Source organism: Lynx canadensis, chromosome B4 (genome assembly GCF_007474595.2).
Source record: "Lynx canadensis isolate LIC74 chromosome B4, mLynCan4.pri.v2, whole genome shotgun sequence".
In the NCBI taxonomy this organism is placed as follows: Eukaryota; Metazoa; Chordata; class Mammalia; order Carnivora; family Felidae; genus Lynx; species Lynx canadensis.
The window spans coordinates 69125787-69152940 of record NC_044309.1 but is presented as its reverse complement, the minus strand read 5'-3'; the positions used below and the strand labels follow the sequence as shown (position 1 = coordinate 69152940).

The following is a 27154-nucleotide window of genomic DNA, read 5'->3' as shown; positions in this document are numbered from 1 at the left end:
GCCTGAATTTAACCTAGTCTTAGCACTTGCAACTGCTTTTGGTAGTCTGCTTTCCAAACCTTCTATAGACTTTTTAAGAGGGTGTCTTCTTCACCTTTGATTCCTAGGGCCTGTCATAAAATAGGTGTGTAGTAAATATTTCTTGAATGGATGACTTCTTTTTCTAAGTTCTTTAAAAATTTTTTTTAACGTTTGTTTTTGAGAGAGAGTGCGAGCAGGGGAGAAGCAGAGAGTGACTGCTTAGATCTGAAGCAGGCTCTGTGCTGACAGCAGCAGAGAGCCCAAAACAGGGCCAAACTCACAAGATTATGACCTGAGCCAAAGTCCAACGTTCAGCCGACAGAGCCACCCAGGCACCCCTTTCTCTAAGTTCTTTTAATAATTTTTTTTTTACAGACATAGTTTTTTTTTTAGTGTATTTTTTTTGAGAGCGCGCGAGTGAACACGAGCGGGGGAGGGGCATAGAGAGGGAGAGAGAGAATCCCAGGCACGTTCCACACTATCAGTTCAGAGCCCAATGTGGAGCTCAAACTCATGAGATCATGAGTTCATGAGATCATGACCTAAGCCAAAGTCAGACACTTAGCTGACTGAGCCACCCAGGTGCCCCTCTTTTAATAATTACTAATTCTGAGTCTTTGCTTATGTGATTTCTGTGGTATAGAATATTCTTTTTACTCTTTCAATTCTGTTCATCCACCAGTTTCAACTTGGGTGGACTCTCCTGAGAGATTTTTTTTTTTTTTTGGTCGAATTTCAGTATCTACTTACTTTTTACTTCTTTAGGTTCTGGTAAAACTTTTTACTTTTGATTTTATTTTTTTTAAGTTTATTTATTTATTTTGAGAGAGAGAGAGTGAGTGGGGGAGGGACAGAGAGAGACAGGGAGAGACAGAATCCCAAGCAGGCTCCACTGTCAGCGCGGAGCCTGATGTGAGACTTGAACTCATGAACCATGATACCCTGACCTGAGCTGAAACCAAGAATCAGATGCGTAACCAGTTGAGCCACCCAGGTGCCCCCTGGTAACACTTTTTAGAAACCTCTCATTTTAGGGCAACGTGGTTTCATATGTATTACTTTATATCGAAGTTATATTTAATGTATAATACCATTCTTAAAGTGTTACTTGCTAGTAAGTTGTGCATATAAATAACTAGTTAAAATAATTTATCTAGTGATTATATTAATTTATGAGTCAAGCCTGTATTGCTTTCCTGAATATTCTCCCTTATTTACTGAGAGCTCTGACATCTAGCCAGAAGTTTTTGTCTCTACCTAAATTTCTTATGTTTTGGACTTTTCCCATACTAACAATGCATATATTTTAAGTGCTTGGTTATCTTTCTGTTTCTTGCACTAAACTGTAAACTAGGGGTTGAAACCATGTTTGTCTTGATGTAAACACCTGTTGGTGTAATATCTTAACTAATGTTGGAGTTTGGAAGGTATTGATATTCCCCATATGCATGTTTAAGGTCTGACTGCAAAACAGTGAGTGTTTTCAATAAGTTGGGCATGAACATCACATTTCTTTACATGATAATTATTAGGCAATTATTTAGATAACTTCATTTTGTCTTCTAGGAATTTCAAACTTAATATGTGCAAAATTGAACTTACAGTTCTCTCCCCAGATTCCCCCTCTCTTGATGACACACACACGTTCTCTCCTCTCTCTCTCTCTTACCCTCTACATCCTCCTATTCATTTATAAATCCTATATGCTGTACCTCCAAAAATATATTTAGAATTCCACCTCTTTCACCCTCTACTGTTGCCATCCTGTTACAGGCCACCACTGTCTCCTGCTTGCCTATCACAGTAAATTCCTAATTGGTTTCTGTGAGTACAGTCTGCTCTCCTACCATCTGTTCTCTAAATAGCAGCCAGGTAGTTTTTGTTTGTTTTAAGTTTCCAAAGCAATTTAAATTTGAACCTCACAAACCCCTTTGTAGAATGACTATTATCATTGTAATTATTTTACCAAGAAAGTAGAGTCCAGACAGGTTAAATGACTTACATGAAAACAGATGCTATTCAGTAGTAGAGCCAAAATTTAATTATGGATTTTCTTGTCTCAAAGCTTTGTCTTGTGGACCACAAATTCTAAATGTGATGGCTTAAGAACTCATAAGAGGAACATTACTTTAAAATCTCCCCTAGGCAGTTTTCCAAAGGGATATGTCATTCATACTATTTATAGTCACTTTTTAAGAGCAGTTTTAAATTCACAGTTAAATTGAGCAGAAGGTGCAGAGATTTTGCATACATCTCTTGCCCCCCACACTTGGCACAGTGCACCCCCCCCCCCCCATTATCATCATCCTTACTAGAGTGGTATATATGTTACAACTGATAAACCTCTGTTGATACCTCATTATCCCCCAAAGTCCTTTGTTTATATTCGGGTTCATTCTTGGTGTTGTGCATTCTGTGAGTTCAGATAAATAGGTAATGATGTGTATCCACCATTATAGTGTCGTATAGAGTAATTTCGCTGTCCTAAACATCTTTGATGCTCTGCTTTTTCATCTCTCCCTCCCCCCAGCCCTTGGCAGCCACTGATCTTTTTACTGTCTATACTTTTGTCTTTTCTAGAATGTCATGTAGTTGGAATGATACAGTATGTAACCTTTTCAGATTGGCTTCTTTCACTTAGTAATATCCATTTAAGGTTTATCCATGTCTTTTGATGGCTTGATAGCCCATTTCTTTTTAGACTGAGTAATCTTGTGTTGTCTGGATGTTCAACATTTTATGTATCCATTCACCTTTTAAAAACCACCTTGGGGGGCGCCTCGGTGGCTCAGTCAGTTGAGCGTCCGACTTCGGCTCAGGTCATGATCTCACGGTCTGTGAGTTCGAGCCCCGCGTCAGGCTCTGTGCTACCAGCTCAGAGCCTGGAGCCTGCTTCGGATTCTGTGTCTCTCTGTCTCTCTGACCTTCCCCTGTTCTTCATGCTCTGTCTCTCTCTGTCTCAAAAATAAACAAACATTAAAAAAAATTGAAAAAAACCATCTTGGTTGCTTCTAAGTTTTGACAATTATGGATAAACCTGCTATAAACATCCACGTACATGTTTTTATGTGGACATAAGTTTTCAGCTCCTTTGGGTAAATACCAACGAGAATAATTGCTGGATTATATGGTTAAGTATGTTTAGTTTTGTAAGAAACTGCCAAACTGTCTTCCAGAGTTGCTGTTCCTTTGCACATTCCCACCAGTAGTGAGGGAGACTTCCTGTTGCTCCACCTCCTCTCCAGGATTTGGTGTTGACAGTGTTCTGGAATTTGACTATTCGAAGGGCAACCAGGCAATTTTTATTTTAGTCAGATCATATTATTCTCTTTTTCAGAACCTTTGCATTCTACTTAGTTTCCCATTCTACTTGGAATAATATTCCAAGTTCTTTTCATTGTATGAAAGGAAGGCCTTACATGACCTGGTCCTTGGGACCTCTTCATACCTATTTTATCATTTCCTCTCTCGCTCATTGCAATTGAGACATTTTGGTCACCTTCATGTTCTTCGAACCTGCCAGCCTTCTACCACAGGGCCTTTGCAAATTGGTCTTGTCTTTGCTGGAATTTTTCACATCTGGGTATCTCCATGGTTTACTCCTTCATTTCGTTCAGGACTCTGCTTAAGTATAACCTTACTAGAGGTGCTTTTCTGATTTTCCCTGTAGAAAAATAGCACTGCTGTGTAGCTCTCTTCTTCTATACCCTGCTTAAGTTTTCTTCTGCTACTACCTAATAATATTTGTAATACAATAATATAATATGTGTGTGTATATATGCACGTATGTGTATATGTATATGTATATACACACACATGTATATAAATAAAATGTATATGTTTGTCTGCCTTTACTAGAATGTAGGTATGCTCCATGAGGGGTATTTCTGTATACCTGTAGAATAGGACCTGGTATATAGATGGTATTTCGTAAATGTTGAGTGAATGAATGAATTACACCAAAAAAATGTTTTAACATTACTGATTTTGAATATAATGGTAGGACACAATCATATACATAAGGAAGGCTTAGTTTTATTTTTTTTTTCCACAACTTGTAAGCTTTGTGAGGATAAGAATTTTCTTCTTTGCTGTAGTCTCATGTCTAGAATGTTGCCTGGTGGCAATATATATTTAATAAATAATTACTGAACAGGGATGTCTTTATTATGAAAACAACCAAATTATACTATATGTGAAAGTAATGTTGACTAGAACTAAAAGTAGACTGTAAAACTCCAAAGTTGGGGGAAAGGAGAAGAGAAAGAGTGATAGTACTACCTTGATTAAAATTTCTGGGTGTCATTACTTCTATTTATCTCCACCATTTGCCAACTACTCCAAGCCACCATCATCACTTGTCTGGACCACTCTCATAGTGTACCACTCCATCTCTCTAATTCCAAATATATTATGCTTTAGTTCATTCTCTACAGTTTAAAATTTTTTTTTAATGTTTATTTATTTTTGAGAGAAAAAGAGAGCACAAGCAGGGCAGGGACAGAGGGAGAGGAAGGAGCAGAATCCGAAGCAGGCTCCAGGCTTTGAGCTGTCAGCAGAGTCCAGTGTGGGGCTCAACCTCGAGAACTGCAAGACTATGACCTGATCCGAAGTCGGACGCTCAACCCACTGGGCCACCCAGGCGCCCCATCATTCTCTAGTTTTAAAATGGAAATATGATGGAAATCACTTCTCTCCTTAAACGTATTTCAAGATACCTATTGAATGTAGAATAAAATTCAGATTCTTTAACTTGGCCTATTTATAAACTGCGTCGGCCTGCCTACCTCTTGATCTCAGGCAGTTCTTCAGTATTTTCCCAGTGTTACAAACTTTCAGTTTTTATAAGGCAACAAGTTCTTTGCTGCCTTTGTACACTCAGTGTTTACTTTCTACCACATACCGTCTTTCTCCCAGTCTTTTACTGGGGCGACTCCTTTGCATTATTTAAATAAGAGCATGTTGGATCGTGTGAGCAGTCATCTTTGAAGGCCTTACCTACCCTCACTCCTGTTGCAGTTGCTCATGGTGTTCAAGTGGGACAGGCAAGAACAAAACCACGGTTTGTAATTGTATATGTAGCTAACTTTTTTGTTTGCCATTACACTTTTTTGTTTGCCATAACACCAAGCATGGCGCTTGGTGCCTAGTAGGTGCTCGATAAACATTAGTTTAATGTGTGAAATAACTGTATAACAAAAAATGGAAAACAAAAAAATAAACATGGAAAGAAAAAAACCCCAGAAAACAAAAAGAAGACCACATGTGCTTATTAAAGCAATAAATGCCCACAACATAAGCTCAGTTATTAAGCAAGACTCAGATTAGGTAGAATACAAAACTCAACTATACAATGAATATTATTAGAAACACATCTGGAACAAAATTACTAAGAAGGTTGGGAGCAAATGGATATCGTGAAAACAAGATATTAGGCAAATATAAACAAATTAATCAGTGGATGGTATTGCTAGACAAAGCTAATTAAAAGTAGTAAACACCAGGTGAGAAAGAGAAGCACTTTGTAATAGTCAAAGATATAGTTACTAATATAAAGACAGCTACAAATCTTTATTTTTTAAAAATGAAGCATTGGAATATGCAAAGTGAAAATTAAATCCAAGGAGGGAGAGAAATACAGCAGTAATGGGAGACTTTAAAATGTGTTTTAGGGGCGCCTGGGTGGCTCAGTCGGATAAGCATCTGACTTCGGCTTAGGTCATGATTTCGCGGTTTGTGAGTTTGAGTCCTGCGTTGGGCTCTGTGCTGACAGCTCAGAGCCTGGAGCCTGTAGCCTGCTTCGGATTCCGTGTCTCCCTCTCTCTCTGCCCCTCCCCTGCTTATGTTCTGTCTCTCTCTGTCTCAAAAATAAATAAAGCATTAAAAAAATTTTTTTAATGTCTTTTAGTCCTTGTCATATCAGAGATAAATAAGTAGACAATATGAATCATATAATCAATAAATCTGAAATAATATACTCTTATTGTAAAAAGAAAAAGCACCGTTTCAATTTCCCATGGAACATTTAAAAAAATAAGTACTAGAGGGGTGCCTGGGGCACTCGGTTATGCATCTGACTTTGGGTCAGGTCATGATCTCACAGCTCATGAGTTTGAGCCCTGCGTTGGGCTCTGTGCTGACAGCTCAGAGTGCTTTGGATTCTGTGCCTCTCTCTCTGCCCCTCCCCTGCTCATGCTCTCTCTTTTTCTCTCAAAAATAAACATTGAAAAAAAATTTTTTAATTTATTTAAAAAAATAAGTACTAGAAAGAAAACTGGAAAAAAAAAGTAGAAACATTATCAACCACATACTCTACAATGAAATTGTAAGTTAATAACAAAAGCAGGACCCAGAAACCAAATCACAAAACCTTCTCAAACCTCAAAACAAAAACCTCAGGGTGCCTGGGTGGTTGAGTTGGTTGAGTGTCTGACCTTTGGTTTTGGCTCAGGTTGTGATCTCCCAGTTGTGGGATCGAGCCCCATGTCAGGCCCTTTGCTGAGCATGGAACCTGTTTGGGATTCTCTCTCTCCCTCTCTCTCTGCCCCTTCCCCACTTGTTCATATGCACTTTCTCTCTCTCAGAATAAATAAACTTTAAAAAAAAAATAAAAAGATAAATAAAAATTACAACTTTATTCTGTTTTATGCAGTTTTCTATGTTGTCCTTTACAGTGATACAAAACAATTATTTTATAAAATACAACCACTGGGGCGCCTGGGTGGCTCAGTCAGTTAAACATCCGACGTTGGCTCAGGACTTTGGCTCAGATCATGATCTCACGGTTCATGAGTTCGAGCCCTGCATCGTGCTCTGTGCTGACAGCTCAGAGCCTGGACCCTGCTTTGGATTCTGTGTCTCCCTCTCTCTTTGCCCCTTCCCTGCTTGCTCGCTCTCGCTCTCTCTCTCTCTCTCTCTCTCTCTCTCAAAGATAAACGTTAAAAAAATAAAGTAAAATAAAATAAAACATGACCACAAATTTGAGAGGATCTTCTTGGCAACTTTTGATTCTTCTTTGGTTGTGGTAGATATTAAATTAGAAGCAGCTTGGGATTGGGAGTTGTGAATGTGATCATTTAAGGTTGCCAAAAGCAGATATACCAAGCAGTGGTAACTGATAACAAGATAGGAGACAAAAGAATTACCAGTTAGAATGGCACAGCATCCCGGAACTGCCCTTTCATGTAAGAGGAGATGGCCAAAACATCTTAATGGCCCCCCGTTGGTGAGACATGTTGTATGAAGTTCTGAATGGTGGCTCATGATTTATCACAACTGCACAGCATTGTGACATGTAGAAAGCATGGCTGTAAAAAGACAAATACTGCATAATCTCACGTACATGTGGAATCTAAAAAAGATGAACTCAGAGTGCCTGGGTGGCTCAGTCACTTAAGCATCTGACTTCAGCTCAGGTCATGACCACACGGCTAGTTAGTTCGAGCCCCGTCAGGTTCTGTGCTGACAGCTCAGAGCCTGGAGCCTGTTTAGGATTCTGTGTCTGCCTCTCTCTACCGTTCCTCCACTCATGCTCTTTCTCTGGCTCTCTCAAATATAAATAAACATAAAAAAAAAAAAAAAGCTCAAAAGAAGCAGAACAGAGTGGTGGCTCCTGAGGAGTGGGAGAAACTGGGAAATGTTGGTCAAAAGGTACAGAGTTTGTTATGCAGGATGAGTAAGTTCTAGAGAATCTAATGTGCAACATGGTGATTATAGTTAACAATATTGTATTGTATACTTAAAATCTGCTAAAAGAATAAATCTTCAGTGGTCTCACCAGCACAACAAAAAAAGCTGATGGATATGTTAATTAGCTTGGGTATGGTAGCCATTTTACAGTATACTCATGTATCAAAACAACGTTGTACACTTTAACTGTATACAATTTTTGTTTGTCAAATGCATCTTAATAAGGCTGAGAAAAAAAAATAAAGTATGGACTTTAGAATCAGGCAGACGAGGGTTGAATGTGACTTGGAATATGATCATGGCAGGTTTCTTGAGCATTTTGAGCTTTAGTTTCCTCATCATGTGAAAAGGAATTTGTAATGAAATAGTGGATGTAGAGCTTAGATTGATCTTTGGCACACGTAAGACACCTTTCATAGCTTTTATACGTTATACTATTTACTAAGACAGTGAAGCATGTAACAAATTATAGGAACAGAATTTAAACATTTGGAATCTTTAAATGTATGCTTTAGTCAGCTGGAATATAAATTTTATATAAGCCCTTCATTCTCAGTTACTCATAACTAAGATCTTGCTACATTTCATTTTTTAATAAAGTATAATCAACATACAGTAAAATGCACAGGTCTTATATTTTCCGTTTGACTGCATATAACTTTGAATATTAAAGTGGTGGTATCTTTTCATTTGCATTGAATTACATACCAGTGAATTGCTAAATATATTTGAAAACTCTGATAATTTAGTAAATTCTATGTTAAGAAAATCCTTTTTTTAGGAATTTCAAGTTATTCAAAGAACTGTGCTAATTTGTGGTCATTGTTGGTCTGTATTAACTCAGTAGCACTGTTTTTTTAGTAAATTATATTTGTGACCTGTCAAACAAAAATTTCTGCACATAGCTTCCATTTAGCACATATTTTATGAGATTAAAAAGGTAGTCTTGTCAAGTTTCTTTTTATTTACCCCCTTTGGGGAGCCTAATACACTTCTGTTCTTTTTTTCATTTTATTGGTTAACACAAAGTGTTACATTAGTTTCAGGTATACATCATAGTGCTTCCACAAGTCTATGTTTATGCTATCCACAAGTCTGTATTTATGCTGTGCTCACCACAAATATAGCTACCGTTCTGTCACCATACAAGGCTGTATTCCCTATGCTGTACCTTCTATCCCTGTGATTTACTCACTCCGTTACTGGAAACCTGTATCTCCCACTCCCCTTCACCTACTTTGCCCAACCCCCTATCCTCATTCCCTAAGAGAAGCTGGGAGTTCACTTGTGTTTGGCTGAGATATAATGAGAATAGACGATATTTGTCCTTCCTAAATTAGGACATTCTGTTCAGAAGCAGAAATCTCTTCTGGAGTTTTTTCCTCTCTTCTTTAGGTGAGCCTCTTTTTGTTGCATGTTTCTTTTTATTTCCTGTTAAACCTTAACTTCCCCTTTTCAGTTATTTTGGAATATGTCATTATGACCTATTAATTCTAAAGTAATTCAGCTCACTTGTGTACAAACCAAGTTGTTTACTTACTGGTTTGTGATATAATTTAACTGATTAGAGCTAAGTCTGTCTTAGCAAACATGAATGTTTATTCAGAATGTGGTTTTTCTAAGAAATACGGTATTATGTCATAAATTTCAATAGTCATCGATCCAAATTTTGGAGAACTTAACGCAGGCTGAATTAAATCACCTACTAGCAGATAAAAGATAGTCATTTGTTGATTATGACTCTTAATTGTGAAAATGTAATAGTAATATGTAATATACATATACATACATAGAAAATATAATATATAATATGATCATAAAGAAGTAGGCTAGCAGTGATTGGTGTTATTAGGTTTAAATTTAAAAATATTTCAAACTATAAGAATAGCTATCTTTAAAAGGACATTTTTAGGGGGACATGGATGGCTCAGCCGGTTAAGTGTCCGACTTCAGCTCAGGTCATGATCTCATGGTTTGTGAGTTCGAGCCCTGCATTGGGCTCTGTGCTCACAGCTCAAAGCCTAGAGCCTGCTTCAGATTCTGTGTCTCCGTCTCTCTCTGCCTCTCCCCTGCTTGTGCTCACGTGTGCTCTCTCACTCTCCAAAAAAAAAAAAAAAATTTTTTTTTAAATTAGAATGAAATTTGTGATTACAGGCATCTTAAGTAGAAAAAATGTAAAGAAAATGACAAAAGTAAATTAAAACAGGCAGTTTTGCTCAAGATTTGTGTTCTAACACTTCCAAAGTTAAATGTAACTAATTTTATTTTGAAAGAATGTGCTACTGTTATATATTCATTATTGATCCTGTTGTTTGTTTTGGACTGATTATTTGTATATGAATTATCGACAAAAGGTGTTTATACTAGGTTAATTTTCCTCTGATACTTAGTGTGGGTTTGCTTATCTTCCCTATCTGTAGCATATATGCTCAGTTAATATTCATGAAATTCCATTTGATATTAATAGTAGCCTGAGAAACATAACCAGGAAAGTAAAATTTTTAAGGACTTTATATCTGCTACAAATACATTATATATAATGTTTATAATATATAATGTGTATAACATTTAACAGATTATAGATAATATGTATTTATGTATATGTGTACATATGTGCACATATACACGCAAATATATACATACACAAGGCTAAATAGCAGACTTTAAATATGTTTCTGCTATTGTGGCATCATCATGCCTCTAATCATCCAGCCTTAAACCTTGATGTCTCAAAGCCTCCTCCTCTCTGTCTCAAGAGCCCCAGATCCAATTAGACTCCTGAGTGGTTTTCTTCACATTCTCTCACATAGCCCGTTTAAACCCCAGAGCCCTACTTTAGACACTTATCGTCTCTCTCTCTCTCAAATATGGCAATAATTTCATATTGGTTTCCTTATTTCAAGTCTGACCACCTTTCATTATCAGCAGCGAGGATTCAAAAATGGATTCTGTTTTTTAAACTTTTTATTTATTAAATAACATTTCAAACACATGGAAAAATAGAATACCTTATGGATTGAACTTGTGATAGCTCCCTATTCCTTCAAAAGAAATCCAGACTTCAGGCAACTTAATATATAAGTCACAACTTTCCATATCCTGGTTCCAACTTGCCTTTCCAGCTTTGTTCCCTATTATAATATCCGTATTCTAGCAATGCTAGCTTATTTACTAATTATGGGTTTCTGAAAATGCTCTGGAAATTCCACGCATCCTCTTGACATTGTGGCTGCTCATAGTGCTCCCTCTTTTTTATTTTTTTTTTAGTGTTTTATTTTTGAGACAGGCAGAGTGTGAGCAAGGGAGGGGTGAAAAAGGAGGGAGACACAGACTCTGAAACAGGCTCTGAGCTGTCAGCACAGAACCTGATGTGGGGCTCGAACCCACGAATTGTGAGATCGTGACCTCAGCTGAAGTCAGACGCTCAACTGACTGAGCTATCCAGGTGCCCCTTTGCTCCCTCTGTCTTAATTGCCCTTCTTTTCAGTCCCATGTGTTGAAATTCTGCAACTTAATGTGCAATTTAAGTATAAGCTCTTCAGGAAGGCTTCTCTAACATTTTTCTTTTCCAGTCTGACTCTCCCAGTTGTAGGTGTGCTCTTTTAGTGTGTCCTACCTTTCATATTTATTCAACAAATATTTACTGAGAGTATACTATGTTCTAGGCCATTATTGGATCCCTCACGTCTGTTTCTCCCACTAAAACAGAGGCTCCATGATGTTACGAACCATATTGTCTTCATTTTTTAGCCCCTTCTTGGATTTAGCACAGTATCTTGCATATAGGTGAAGCTTTGAAGTGAATAGTGATCTTAACAATTGACCTTCAGTTATTTTCAAGTAAAGTATTATATAATAAAATTATACATATGAATACTTTGAAAGTTTCTGTTTTTATTTCAAAAAGTAAAACATTTTTTAAAGGTGTAGAAAATAGAGATAGGACAAAGAAGAAAATTAAAATCATCTTAGAAACTGGGGCGCCTGGGTGGCTCAGTCAGTTAAGTGTCTGACTCTTGATCTCAGCTCAGGTCATGATCTCAAGGTTCGTGAGTTCAAGCCCGCATGAGGCTCTGTGCTTACATCGCGGAGCCTGCTTGGGATTCTGTCTCTCCTTCTCTCTGCCTCTCCCCTGCTGTGCTCTCTGTCTCTCTCAAAATAAATAAACTAAAAAAAAGTTAAAACAAAATCATCTTAGAAACCTAGAAATAGAGGCACCTGGGTGGCTCAGTTGGTTAAGCGGCTGACTCTGGATTTCAGCTCAGGTCATGATCTCATGGTTCGTGAGTTTGAGCCCCACGTCAGGCTCTGTGCTGACAGTGCAGAGCCTGTTTGGGATTCTCTCTCTCTTCTCTCCCTCTCTCTGAGCTCCCCTGCTGTCTCACTCTCTCAAAATACAAAACAAAAAGAAACCTAGAAATGGTAGCCAAAAACACTTTGAACACTTTGCATTGATATATTACTTTTTTTTTTTCTTTTTAATGTTTATTTGAGAGAGAGACAGAGCACAAGCAGGGCAGGGGTAGAGAGAGAGAAGACATAGAGTCTGAAGCAAGGTCCAGGCTCCGAGCTGTCAGCACAAGAACCTGATGCAGAGCTTGAACTCAAGAACTGCAAGATCATGACCTGAGCTGAAGTTCGAGGCTTAACTGACAGAGCCACCCAGGTGTCCCTATTCTATTCACTTTTTAATTACCTGTACTCCTATTCTGCTCCCTCTTTGTCTCATCTGTGCTCCTCCTTCCCATACCAGAAACCACTCTTTTCACATGGATTTTTGGCAAACAGATTTATTATATATTTCTGTTTAACAAACCATCCCAAAAGATTTGCTCACAGTTTCTGTGAGTCAAGAATTTGGAGCAGCTTAGCTTAATAGTTCTGGCTCAGGATTTATCATGAGGTTGCAATTAAGATGTCAAATGAGGCTGCCGCATCTGAAGGCTTGACTCAGCTGCAGCATTTGCTTCCAAGATGGCGTAGTCACACTGGCTGTTGTTGGCAGAAAGCCTTAGTTCCTTGCTATTTGCACTTCCCCGTAGGCCTGCTTCAGTGTCCTGATGACATAACAGTTGGCTTCTCCCACACTGAGTGATCCAAGAGTGAACAAGATGGAAGTCACTGTGAATTTTATGACCTACCCTCAAAAATCCCACTTAGTGATTTCTGCAGTATTCTTCTGGATACACACATCAGCACTGTTGAGTGTGGGAGGAGACTCTACAAGGGGTGAATGCCAAGAGATAACGAGGCTCATCAGGGCCATCTTCAAGGCTAGTGCTAGTTGTCTATCTCTACTCTAGAATTGAGCAAAACAAAGGTGAAATAAGCCAAGTAGCTTTTAGTTTTTTCCAAATTGGGACTTCAGAGTCCCATTTTATTTCAAAATGACAATATGGGGCACCTTGGTGGCTCAGTCGGTTAAGCATCTGACGTTGGCCCAGGTCATGATCTTGTGGTTTGTGAGATCAAGCCCAGCATCACACAGCTGACAGCTGCTGACAGCTCAGAGCCTGGAGCCTGCTTCAGATTCTGTGTCTCCCTCTCTTTCTGCCCCTCCCCCCCCCCACTCACACTCTTGTCGCTCGCGCTCTCTCTCTCTCTCTCTCTCTCTCTCAAAAATAAACATTAAAAAAATAGATGTTACATGGGAATGCAAGCTGGAAAACAGTATGATGCAGCCACTCTGGAAGACAGTATGGAGACTCCTCAAAAAACTAAAAATAGAATTACCCTACGACCCAGCAATTGTGCTATTAGGTATTTATCCAAGGGATATAGGTGTGCTGTTTCAAAGGCACACATGCACCCCCATGTTTATAGCAGCAGTATCAACAATAGCCAAAGTATGGAAAGAGCCCAAATGTCCATCGATACAGGAATGGATAAAGATGTGGTGTGCGTATATGTGTATATATACACACATACACACACAATGGAGTATTACTTGGCAATCAAAAATAATGAAATCTTGCCATTTGCAACTATATGGATGGAACTGGAGGGTATTTTGCTAAGTGAAATTAGAGAAAAATACCATATGACTTCACTCATATGAGGACTTTAAGAGACAAAACAGATGAACATAAGGGAAGGGAAACAAAAATAATATAAAAACAGGGAAGGGGACAAAACATAGGAGACTCATAAATATAGAGAACAAACTGAGGGTTACTGGAGGGGGTTTGGGGGGGGATGGGCTAAATGGGTAAGGGGCACTAAGGAATCTACTCCTACAATCATTGTTGGACTATATGCTGACTAATTTGGGTGTCAATTTAAAAAAATTGTGAAAAAAAATAGCAAAAGTAAGGATGGGACTATCATAATACTTGGTGAATCCTAGCTGAAATACTTTACATACATCAGAATCCCTTTGTAAGGGGTTTATGTGTAATTTCAATAAGACAAGAAAATACCATCCTCTTTTTTCAACGTTTTTTTTTTTTTTTTTTTTTTTTTTTGGGACAGAGAGAGACAGAGCATGAACGGGGGAGGGGCAGAGAGAGAGGGAGACACAGAATCGGAAACAGGCTCCAGGCTCTGAGCCATCAGCCCAGAGTCTGACGCGGGGCTCGAACTCCCGGACCGTGAGATCGTGACCTGGCTGAAGTCGGACGCTTCACCGACTGCGCCACCCAGGCGCCCCCCATCCTCTTTAATCATGACTGGCTAAGCTAGACTCTGTCAATTAAATGACATTGACTTCCCTTAGTAAATTTGCTGCTTTCTTTATAAAATGCAGATTGTGAAGAGAAATGAACAACCACAGGAGGCTCAATTCAAGTTTGTTGTGTCAATTCATTTCAACAAATGTTTATTGAACACCCACTGGGTATCAAACTTGGTGCTGGAGTAATTGATTCATAATGGTTTGGGTGCTTATTAATTAACAGCATTTGCAATGCTTTCATTATTATATGTGTGATTGGGTGGGGTTCTGAGATAATTAACATTAAAATCCTGTGAATTTCTAAAGGAAGTATACAGAAAGATAAATGTTATTCTCTTTACTCATAACTCTCATTTCTTTTGTAACAATTTTTTATAACAATTTCTTTTGTAACGAATTTTCTATTCATTAGAAAACTGTGCCTTAAAACTAAAGATGGCACATTCATACTTGATAATAAATGTATATGAAAATCAAGTTTGCAAATTATTTTGAGATTTTACAAAAATCCTGACAAATCAACATCTTCTAGAAAGTTTCTCAGACATGCTAATAAATAAAAAAAAAGATAAAGTTATATGTAAAACCATGAGGCTAAAAAAATAGATATTACAGAATGACAGAGACAAACTCTTATAAGAATGCATTTCTAAATCAAATTTTAGTGTTATCTTCACAAATTAGTAGCTTTCAGCTTTTCCATATATTAAATTATCTGAAAAACTTCAAAAATAAATAATAGTTTATTATTAATCTTTAATGCTTATTATGTATAACACAATGTGTTAAGATGTTTTCATGTTCACAACTTTCACTCCTCACAATATTGCTTCTCACTGACAAATGAGATTTTAAGTATCAGAGCAATTTTGCACTCCAGGCAGACTTATTTCAGAACCAGGCTCTTAAACATTATGCCATTGAATCTCAATTTTAAAATATCCTTGGAACACAGAGGATATATAAGCATACCACAACTTCATGTAAATTAAAAAAACTTAAGGGTACTGGGTGTCATCTGGTTGAGCATCCGATTCTTGATTTCGGCTCGGGTCATGATCCCAGGGTCATGGGATCGAGCCCCATGTTAGACTCTGTGCTGAGCATGGTGGAGCCTGCTTAAGATTCTCTGTCTCTGTCTCTGTCTCTGTCTCTCTCTCTCTCTCTCTCTCTCTTTGCCCCTCTCCCCTGCTCCTGCTGTCTCTGAAAATAAGACATAAAAATAAGGTGTGCTGGGTGGCTCAGTTGGTTAAGGGTCCTTCCTTTGATTTTGGCTCAGGTCAGGATCTTGGGGTTCATGAGACTGAGCCCCTGTAGGGCTCTGCACTGACAGTGCAGAGCCTGCTTGGGACTCTCTTTCTCCCTCTCTCTTTGCCACTCCGTCTCAAAACAAATGAGTAAAACATTAAAAAAATAAAGTGATTAAAAGTAGTATTTTAAAAAATAGTTATTTATAAGTCACATCTATGAAAGATATTGTTTACTAAGTTTTTATAGAGCTCATGGACTTGAACTATAAATCAGGTTGTCCAAATTTTATGGTTATTTTCCTGTCCTTAAGTTCTGCTAACTTAAAATTATAATTTGCTGAAATGGTAACAAGTAATGGCTTATTCAGATAATTCTAGATATTTAGATTGAATATGACCCTAAATTATAGATAATTTCTTAGGCCGTTTCTTTTACTCTCAGATTCTTGATGAACGTTGACTCCCTACAATGTTGAGAGTTTGAATATTTCAGATTGAGGCAGTGACAAATGTAATATTAATTAGTTTTCTGGTTAATCTTAGTGGGAAAGTCAATCTCTTGGCTATCTGGCTTTTTCTTAAACTAAAATTAACTTTTTTTGTATTGCACCCTAAGTCAGCATATTCATGCTATTCAAGATGCTAAACATACTGCTCAGATATGCATACTACTTGAGCAAGTGTTAGAAATCGCAGAAATGATCATTTCAGATGTTATTAGTGTCTTGAAGAAATGTAAACACTTTTTCCTGCAACAGCTTATATTAAGGTAGAAAATATATTCAGTATTTTCTTTGTGTAGAAAAGATATTATGACCATTCTGATAATAAAGTTGGGAGGTGTATTTTTGATTGCTAGCTGTATACATTGAGGTCTAAAGCAATATATGGATTAGGCAAGTAATTCTAACCTCTTTTATAAAAACTGCATACCTACACAAATAGCTGGTATTCTGTCAGTACTGATCCCAGCCCACCTTGTGCATAGTTCACAGTTTTTAATATAGTTTCACTCTACTGGCGGTACCTTTTCTGTAGGTTGGGGTATCAGTGATAAATCAGTCATTGATCACTTCTCTGTCAGATTGTCTGTGATATAACAAGAACTGAGTGATATTTTTTCATATTTGTGGTTCTAACTGTAAAGCAAAAAATCTAGTGTGAACATGTAATAGTATTAACTCTTCTACATTATACGTTATTAATACTATACATTGCCCAGCTCTACCATTTATTAAAAGGATTTTGTGCCTTATGCTTTCTCTTCAAACATGTCATCAACTTTGTGAATGTGTTTTTTAAAGCTTCTCTTTATAATGTTTTTGCTATTATAAGTACAACTATGAATGATGCCTTTGTGGTTTTAGACTTCTCTGTTTTTAGTGACAGAATGAATCAGTTTTACACTGAAGACTGTATTTTGTTTTTGTTTTGTAAAAACTTACTTGGTTTGCCAATAATTCTGAAAATTATTCAAAAGCTTTGATACTTCGTGGCACTTTTTGACAAAGGATTATATTGTCACTAGAGGCAAAAGAATGCTGGTTTATTAAAACCAGTTTTTAGATATTTATCAGTACACTTTAATTTTCCAGGTACTAGTGCACACATTAACACTTGCAGATTCACCTGCCCTAATCACTCTGATTGACATTGTGTTCTGTTGAAATCTCTCGCTCAGTGTTTACTTTACATCATTATTCTGAATTTTGGCATTTCTGGAATTATTTTCATCTCTACTTTTATGAGTTTGGATTTTTACAAAATAACAGAATTTCTGTGAAAAATCATAATTGATCTTTTTAAATTTGTGATTATACCAGAGTGATTTTACTTGATTGACTGATAGGGCCCACTAGTGGTACACAGACCATACTTTGGGAATGTTGTGCTAAGCTGTTCTAAGAACACAGGAAGTAACAGGTCTGGGTGGTAAAAGTAAAGGAGAGGTAAAATGAAAGGAACAATACTACCATCTGATGATGACTGAAAATCAGTGTCTTAACCCACACTGGACCAAGAAGCAGAGGAAAGGCAGTAGGGCAAAGGAATAAGGAGAGACAAGACACAGTAAACTGTGCAACAGGAGTAACTGACAGCACAAAATAAAGGTGAACACTACAGAGGAGCAAAGAAATACCAACTAGAACAGCTGTATGAGGACATTAAGTGAAGGACATATCAAGCATTTACTTCAGTAACTTGAAGCCTGGGACAGCTTGTCCCACACTAAAGGCAGTGGTGAGCTAAGTCAGTACCATAACTTCTTTGTAATACGTAAAATTTCAGTGGTGTATCAAAGAAACCTTCCTCCAGGATAGACACTAGATTTTCTGTAACATATGGCATCTTGTTACTTGGAATGTTAGTAGGTGTCAATACATATATTAGTTATCTGTTGGAACATAACAAATTCCCTCAAAACTTAGCTGCTTAAAACAACAAGTATTAATTACCTCACAGTTTCTGCCAGTCAGGAATCTGGGTGTAACTCATGTGGGTCCTCTGATTCAGGGTCTCTCACAGGCTGCAGGCATCTCAAAGCATGCTTGGGGGAGGAATTACTTCCAGCCTGTTGGCAGGCCTCAGTTCCTCTGTTGACCAGAGGCTTCCACTGTTCTTTGTCATGTGAGCCACTCTGTAGAGAGTCCACAACATGGCAGGAGAGTGTGAGCAAGATGGAAGCTAGAGTCTTCTAGTAACCTGATTTTGGAAGTAGCATCAATTAATTTTGCTATCTCTGTTTGTTAGAAGCGCTTTATTAGATCCAGCCTACTGACAGCGAGGGGATTAGACAAGAGCATGAATACCAGGAGGTAGGGCTTATTGGGAACCAACTCAGAAGACTGCCTGACACAATAATTGCCTGCCATTTTCATGAATGAGCAAATGAATGAAGGAAAAAAGAGAAACTTAGGAAAAATAGCTTGTACCAATAAGTCCTCCATAAATATAGGTTGCAAGAATGGAAAGTCAACCATAAATAAAAGAAAATTAATTTCCAGGTAAGATTTGTTTTAGCTAAAAATAGACCTATTTTGATCAATAAGTGTGCTATCCATATCATATCATATATGGACATATAAGTTCATATCATAAAAGAAAGGCTTGGAAAATATGAGTGATGTTTTCTACAGACTTTAAAATCAAATAACATCTTTTAATATTGCCAGTGTCTTTATTTAGAAAAAGAAGAGCATCTAGATTTGATGTTTTTTAGTCATTGGTTTTCAACCTTTCCTACACGTTGGCATCACCTTGGAAACTGGAAAAATGAGCCAAAAAAGGATACCTGGGCTCTAACCCAGGCGAAATAAATCAGAGCCCCTAAAAGTCAGGCCCCAACAGGGATATATTGCTTTAAGAGCTCATCAGGAGATTACAATGTGTGGTCAGGGTTAAGAACCCTGCTGATTGTTTTAAAAAATTGTTTTTAATTGATAAATAGTTGACATTAGTGTCAGGTTTACAACATAGTGATTCAGCAATTATGTACATTAGGAAATGCTAACCACCCTAAGTGTAGTTACCATCTGTCACGTAGTTATTAGGATATTATTGACTATATTCCCTATGCTATGCTTTTCATCCCTGTGACTTACTTATTTTATAACTGGTAATTTAAGTGGTTCTTTTTTTTTTTTTTTTAACATTTATTCATTTTTGAGAGAGAAAGAGACAGACCATGAACGGGGGAGGAACAGAGAGAAAGGGAGACACAGAATCCAAAGCAAGCCCTAGGCTCTGAGCTGTCAAGCACAGAAGTCATGAAGCCATGACTTAGAAACCGTGAAGTCATGATCTAAGCTGAAGTCAGACACTTAACCGACCAAGCCACCCACGAGCCCCTAAGTGGTTCTTAACAGGAGGGTTTGAGTATGTACCCTTTCTCTGGTTTCATATAAATTGAAAAGGAGATAATTTTATGAAGAAACTGTCTTCATTCAGCATCTGTTCAGTATGTCCATGGCACTTGTGGGGGCTAAAAAAATGTAAGAGGTTTAAAAATGGGAATAAATTATATTTCATTATATAGTTATATGTGTATTTAATATGATAATCTGACATAGTCTACATGTGCTATCGGGTTTCAGAGAGGGGAGAGATTTGTATATAGATATATACATAGACCATGTATATATAGACCAGAGTAGTTAAGGCTATTCGGAAAAGATGGGATCCAAGATGCATTAGGAAAGTACAATTCGAAATGTAGTAACTTGCTTTACTGGACAGATCCAAATCCTGGAGTCTGATTTGGAGAGATCTGACAACGTAGCCAGCCAGCACTTTGATCTTATTCTGTAGGCCAGTGACAGTATGAGCAACTCAGAAGCTTTGAAAAATACCAGGTTTAACTCCTGAGGGTGTTAATTCCATTGGTCTAGGTGGGGCCCAAGTATTGTAATTTTTATTAGACTCCTTGTGATGCTAATGTATAGCCAGGCTTGTAAAAACTGCCTTAGGATCACTTAGGGTCCCTGGAAATTTTTTAGTAGGAGGATTTAACATTCACCTATCCATTAAAAACACATTGGATCTTTCTTTCTTTCTTTCTTTCTTTCTTTCTTTCTTTCTTTCTTTCTTTCTTTCTTTCTTTCTTTCTTCAGGCACAGGGCAAACAGCAGTGAACCAGATGAAACAGGAAAATGTCCCCGTTTATAATTATGGGGGTGATAGCGAGCTTATATTCCTTTCTGGTAGAGGAAGACAGGCAATAAGCTAATAATATATAACATGGTAAGTAGAAACAAGTGCTTTGAAGAAAAGAAAGCATACGGAGAGAGACAGAGTAATGGGCAGAGTGGGGAGCAGAGTTGGAGGGGAGAGTGTTATTTTATTTCAGGTTAGGAAAGACTTAACTGACAGCTGGCATTTGAGCAGAGACCTGGAAGAAGTGAGGGAGTGAATAGGCAGAGGGGAATAATAAGTAGGGGAAATCCTCAGGCAGGAGTAGAAGGCCATTGAGGTTGGATATTATGGACTAAATTGTGTCCCCTCCCCCTAAATTTATATGTTGAAGTCTTAATCCCCAGTGTGCTATATTTGGAGATAGGGCTTTTAGGAGGTAAATCAGGTTAAATGAGGTCATAAAGATTGGTGAAAGGTGTGATAGAATTAGTGGCTTTTTATAAGAAGAGGAAAAGGGTGATCTCTGTCTTTCTCTACTATGTGAGGATACAGTGAGAAAGAGGCTCTCTGCGAACCAGAAGGAAAGCACTCGCCAGAAGCCATACCCTGCTGGACCTTGATTTTGGACTTTGTAGCCTCCAGAACTGTGAGAAAATAAATTTCTGTTGTTTAAGCCTCACGGTCTACAATATTTGTTGTGGCACCCCAGACCAACTGAAACACAGGAATAGAGGTTTCCGGAGGGGAGATTAAAGAAGATGAAATGGAGAGAGAGACTGAATCATGTAGGGTTTCAGACTAGAGCAAGAATTTTGGATTTTATTTTCAATTGCCATACACTCTGGTTGCCAGAGTGTAACAAGGGGGAAGGGGTTTAGATGGGGAAGAGGAACCCAATGAATGATTTTAAGCAGAGGAGTGATATAATTTGATTTATATCTGGAATGATCACCTGGCTGCTTTGTGAGAGAATAGTCTATAGCAAAGCAGTTGAAGAATCAGGGGCAAGTGGCAATACAAGGGTGGCATCAGTGGGGTTGGTGAGAAATCCAATTCTCGATCTATTTTGAAGGTAGAGTGGAAAGCATTTGCTGGTAAATTAGATGTGAGTGTGAGAGAAAGTGGAGAATGAAGACTGCTACCATGTGTTTGGTCTGAGCAACTGGAAAAATGGAGTTTATTTACCAAGATAGGAAGACTGTGAGAGACTGGAAGAGTGGAAGAAGGAACGAATCAGAAGTAGTTTTGAATAAGCTAAGTTATTTTGAGTTGCTACTAGACATTGAAGTGAAGATGTTAAATAGGCAGTTGGTTATGTAAGTCTAGGGTTTAGGGGAGACATTGGGGTTGGTGATACAAATTTTGGAGTTGTATAGATCAGTTCTCAACCTTGGATGCATTGATTTATCTCAGGATTGGGGCATTTTTTAATTTGATTACCAGTTAGGTTAAACATTTTTAAAAACCGCTTTTATTGAGGTATAACTGACATACAGTATACTGCACACAATTAAAGTGTACGATATGATAAGTTTTGACATACGAATATACTTGTGAAACCATCACCACAGTTAAGATAGTGAACATATCCATCATCACCAGAAATTTCTTTGTACCCCTTTTTAATTCTTCCCTCCTGTGCCTACCTCTTTCCCATCCTCAGTTGCTAGGCAACTATTGATTTTCTTTCTCTATAGATTAGTTTGCATATTCTAGAATTTCATAGATGGAATCATAACAGTGTATATAGTCTTCTATGGCCTCTTTAAGCATAATTGTTTTGATATTCAGCTGTGTTGTTGAGTGTGTCAGTTCATTCCTTTCTGTTGTTGAGCAGTATTTCATTATATGAATGTACCGTAATTTCTTTATTCATCTCTTGGTGGACATTTGGTTTGTTTTCAGTTTTTGGCCATTACAAATAAAGCTGCTGTGAACATTCATAAAGAACTCTTTGTATGGATATATATTTCCTTCTCTGGTTAAATATCTTAGGGTGGAATGGATCACAATTTTTTCATGTTTCAACATGAGGGGTTTTGTGTGTGTGTGCACGTGTGTGTGTGTGTGTGTGTGTCTCCTTGGGGAAAGCTCTTATGCCCAGAAAAGATTATTCAGGGACTACTTTGATTATTAAAATTAATGTTCAATGTAGTAGTTTCAGTTAAAAAAATTTAGTTTTTTCTTAAGTTATCTGTTCATTTTTACAAATCTTATTCTACTTATAAAATTTAACAATATTTAACTCCCCCCCCAGGCATAGTTATTTTTAAAAAGTATTGTAAATTAATTCTTTTTTTTTTTTTTAATTTTTTTCAACGTTTATTTATTTTTGGGACAGAGAGAGACAGAGCATGAACGGGGGAGGGGCAGAGAGAGAGGGAGACACAGAATCGGAAACAGGCTCCAGGCTCTGAGCCATCAGCCCAGAGCCCGACGCGGGGCTCGAACTCACGGACCGCGAGATCGTGACCTGGCTGAAGTCGGACGCTTAACCGACTGCGCCACCCAGGCGCCCCTTGTAAATTAATTCTAATGTGGAGCCTGGGCTGAGAACTATTGTACAGATGATATTTAAGGCAAGGACTGAATGAGGTCACCCTGAATAGCACTTCTTGAGTTTTGTGTGCATAAAAAATATCTGTAGTTCTTGGGCAAGGTCTGCAAATCTGCATCTGTACTAGTCTCCTCAGTGCTGATACCTTGGTTTGATTAGTGGACCACACCATGAGTAGCACTGTCGTTGAGGGTTAACGTAGATAGAAGAGATACCTGAAGACTGAGTCCTGATGCACTCCAAATTTTAGAAATTGTAAAAGAAGGAAAAGAACCAATAATTGAGACTGGGAAAGAGTAGCCAGTGATGCAGGAGAAAAATTGTGTGGCATTCTGGAGGCTTGTGAAGAAAGTTTTACCCGAAATAAAGGAGTGATAAACTCAAATGCAGCTTTTGAAAAGACTGAGCAAGGAATGAACTACAGTTGACCAGTGGATATGGTAAAGTGATTGTTGCTGATCTTGAAAGTAATGGTGTTAGTAAAATGGTAGGGACAAGAACCTGATGGAGGTGAGCACGTTCAGAGAATGGAGGAAAGAGGTGTTGAAAGTGACTATAGACAAACCATTTGATGCTTATAGTAGAAAGGAGAACAGAGAAATGGGGCAGTAGCTAAAAAGGTATGTGGACTTAGGGGAAGAGTTGTTTTTCCTTTCTTTTTTTTAAGGTAAGAGCTACTGTTTTGTGTTTGTATGTTGACAGGGATAACCTATTTACAGAAGGAAGTATCACTGAAGCAGGAAAGAAAGGAGGTCAGTAGCAGGAATGGAGTCCTGGAGAAGGGATAAGGGATAGAGGCATGGCTGTGATTGGTAATACGGATAGGGAAGTTAGAGGATATGGGCACAGATAGGAGATTGTGGAGATTTCATCAAATAGCTTCTGTTCTCTCTGAAATAAGAATCAAGGTCACCCCGTGATAACATGGCACACAGTAAAAGTAAATTCAGTGCTCGGAACAGTAATTTGAACAGTTTAATAAAAATTTGTTAAATAAATGAATGTAAGGAAGAGTAATCTTGGATTGGAGGGGAGAAGACAAAAGTCCATCAAGTAGATAATATAGAAGGTTGCGGTTGGGTTGGGTGAAAGTGGTAGTCATGAGAATGGTAAGGGGAAGCCATTCCAATAATGCGAAAGAAAAATTGAAAAGACTTGATATTTGTTTGCCTGAGGAGAAGGAAAAGTGAGGAGGACCTGTTTGAACTCTAGAGAGTGTCTTTAGTCTTTCAGATTAAGGGAACTGTGGTGGTGGTTATTGATTTGAGGGGTTTGTCAGATTTAATTGCTTGAACACTCTAACCTAGTTTTTCTAAAAGCTGATGTAGTCATTTATTTTGTCTCTCCTTACCAAGACCTTCTTAGTAGCTGCCAAAGAATCAAGTCTCCCCTGCTGCTACTTCCCAGGAGTTTAGTAGGGAAAAATGTGTTCAGGGTTTTTGCACAAGTGTTTGATGTTGAAAATTAAATACAGACCTTAAAGTAAAAACTCTTCAGAATACTCAGATTCTTGAAATGATGAAGACTATTGTTCCTTGCATTTTGTAAGCACACTGAGGCAAGTGACAAGAAGAAAGAGTATGTAGAACCTGAGGTGTAAATTTAAGTGGTATAGTGTGAATACCTTGTACCAGTGGTTTTTGACTAGTATTTCTCACAGCCATACTTCAGGGATAACTGGGAGGTTGGAGGATGAGCACTGAGCAGATGTGGGTTCAGGAGTCTCCACAGCAATTTCAAATAGAAATTAGGTTTTGTTTTTGTTTTAGTTTAATATATTGACATTCCTTGTAAAATTTTGTTAGCATAATGATTCTTCTGGAAAAACAATAACAAAGAATTTGAGTATCATTACTATCAGTAATATTTGAATTTTGCTGGTAAGTCAAATAGTGCTAGTATTAGCAGAGTAGATTATTTCATATTTTGAAGGTGGAGAAAACCACTTAGTAAGAACTTTTATTTTTTGATTTAGTAATAAATTTTTATAGAAAGCAGACATGTACATTAAACCCTTCATTCCATTTTCATGAAAAAGAAGTAAATTGCTCAGAAGATGACAACAGCAAATTTTTCAAGAAAGTGAATTCTCAAAAGTTGGCACCTCATCAAATCAGTGTCCATATGATTGTTTAATAGTTGTATTTATTATGCATCATGTTTAACTGGTATTTTTAATGATCATTAATATCGAGATACAAGATCTGTACTAGTGCTGGGGATACAAAAATAAGTGAGATTACTGATCTCTTCTCATGTAGGGATAAGAATCCAGTTGCTGGGGAGATAGAACACAGCCATGGAAGGATCAACAGCATTACAGAGGAGTGTAGAAGACCAGGATTCTGCAGAAGTGCTGCAGGGGCTCCACAAATACTTGATGCACATTTCTTTTAAAAATATTTTATCATTAAAAAAATCTAAAATAACATGTTACATAAATGGGTTCTGTGCAACAAATAGACCATGCATGGAAGGAAAACCACTAAAGCTAATTATTTTGCAGATTAGCTCATTCTTTTTTTTTTTGTTTGTTTTTTTACAATTGTAAAATAAAGTAGCAAATCCTTTATTTGTGTTTCTTGAAACTGTGAAAAGAGCCCTAGCAACATTTTTTTAGTTATCGTTTTCCCTCTTCCACCTCTGTCCTCACATAATAGTTTTGCTCCCAACCTACAGTTCTCAAAACCTCTTCAACCCCCACAACCCAACAAAACAAAACCTCTCTCATTAGTGTCTTTCTAATTTCCTTCTTATTCTCCATCACAAAATCTCAAAAACGGATTTATTTAAAAAAAAAAAAGAAAAAAAAAAAGATCTACTTCAGAAAGCCTGGGAGAGAAAGAGTCTTTGAGCAGGCTGCAGAATGCTCCCCTAGACTACAGGAGAAATCTGAGAAATCCAGGGAGTTCACACTGAGTGATTTATATCCTTATGTGCTTGTTAACTCTTTATAGGCTACATGGTGCTAGAGCTCTCTGATAAGTCTTCAAATGATAATATACTAGATGAATTTTCCCACAAACCCAAGAAACAGTACAGAACGTTGTATTTTTAAGGACAAAAAGGAAACAGGGTTTCTCACGTGAGTAGTTATTCAACAGAAAGGATTTTATCATGCAATATTTTGCAACAATGAACCTGAGCCATCTTGTTTTGCTGTAAAGACATGTGATTGTATTCTTTCATCTTCTCTGATATTTGGCATCAAAATTTACGTGATATGATTCATAAGTAGATTCTGAAGGATAGGCACGTATACCTAGTCTAAAAATGAAACCATAATTTTGGAGCAAAGAAAATGGTTGTCCTCTCCAAAAAATTACGAGCCATCACGGTTTTCAAAGTAAAATGTTCTGATAATGCCAGTGCAAGAAGTGGAAGCAAAGATAAGCCAAAATCTAGTAGAGGTGTGTTTGAAATCATGAAATCAGTATTACAAGGTAAGTATAGTCCTAAGATTAGGCCTAGTAGCTGATGAGGAGTTAGTCAAATTAAAAAAAAACTTTATCTATGGATATAAGGGAGATCTGGCTGTGACATCTGTCACCCCATTGATCGCTAGGGTTGATTTGGCTGATCTGGCTGGCTAGGTGGGTGTCCCCTTCCTCCCTCACCGCTCCATATGCGTCCCTCCCGAAGCTGCGCGCTTCTTTGAAGAGGACGACCTTCCGGATAGAGGAGGACCGTTTGGTCAAGGGTATACGAGTAGCTGCACTCCCCTGCTAGAACCTCCAAACAAGCTTTCAAGGTCCATTTGTAGGAGAACGTAGGGTAGTCAAGCTTCCAAAACTCCAGAAACATCCAAATGAGGCACTGCACATGGCAGTCTGCTTTTCTTTAATAAATAAAAAAATAATAATAATAAATAAAATAAATAAATAAATAAATAAATAAATAAATAAATAAATAAATAAATCTTTACCTATTTCAGGTCTATATACCTTTAAAACCACATTATTACAGAATAGAAATTTGGGTTTAGTATGTTTTTCAAGTCTTAGTAAAATTTTTAACATTGAATTTTATTACTTTTTCTTCTGTACATTATTCATGAAATGACTTAAAGTATTTTTTATTTTTATTTTTTTAACTGTATTTATTTATTTTGAGAGAGAGACAGAGCAAGTGCTCATGAATGGAGCAAGGCAGAAAGGGAGGGAGTGGAGAGAGAATCCTAGCCAGGCTCCACGCTGTCAGCCCAGAGCCAAGTGCGGGAATCGATCTCACGAACTGTAAGATCACGGCCTGAGCCAAAATCAAGAGTCAGACACTCGATCACCTTTAAGGTGCCCCTTAAAGGATGTTTTTTAAAAAGACCCATGTTGGGGC

General features: G+C 37.6%; 1 protein-coding gene and 1 long non-coding RNA gene across 6 annotated transcripts in view; one reads left to right on the top strand and one right to left on the bottom strand.

Annotated features, from left to right (window-relative positions):
- YAF2 (YY1 associated factor 2) overlaps nt 1-27154 on the top strand; it is a 75568-nt gene that overhangs the window by 38071 nt on the left and 10343 nt on the right. The window contains exon 6 of one of the 5 annotated variants that reach the window (XR_003970325.1): nt 25084-25394. The exons of the other annotated variants lie outside the window; for them this stretch is intronic. The gene's annotated coding sequence lies outside the window, so the exon portion shown is untranslated. Of the gene's footprint in view, nt 1-25083; nt 25395-27154 lie in introns of those variants that run through there. 5 annotated transcript variants of the gene reach the window in all.
- On the bottom strand, nt 9791-26637 carry LOC115518820. Its single transcript, XR_003970328.1, has 3 exons — nt 26555-26637; nt 25066-25071; nt 9791-9802 (listed from the first exon to the last, which is right to left on the bottom strand). It is a non-coding gene; the product is annotated as an uncharacterized LOC115518820 (long non-coding RNA).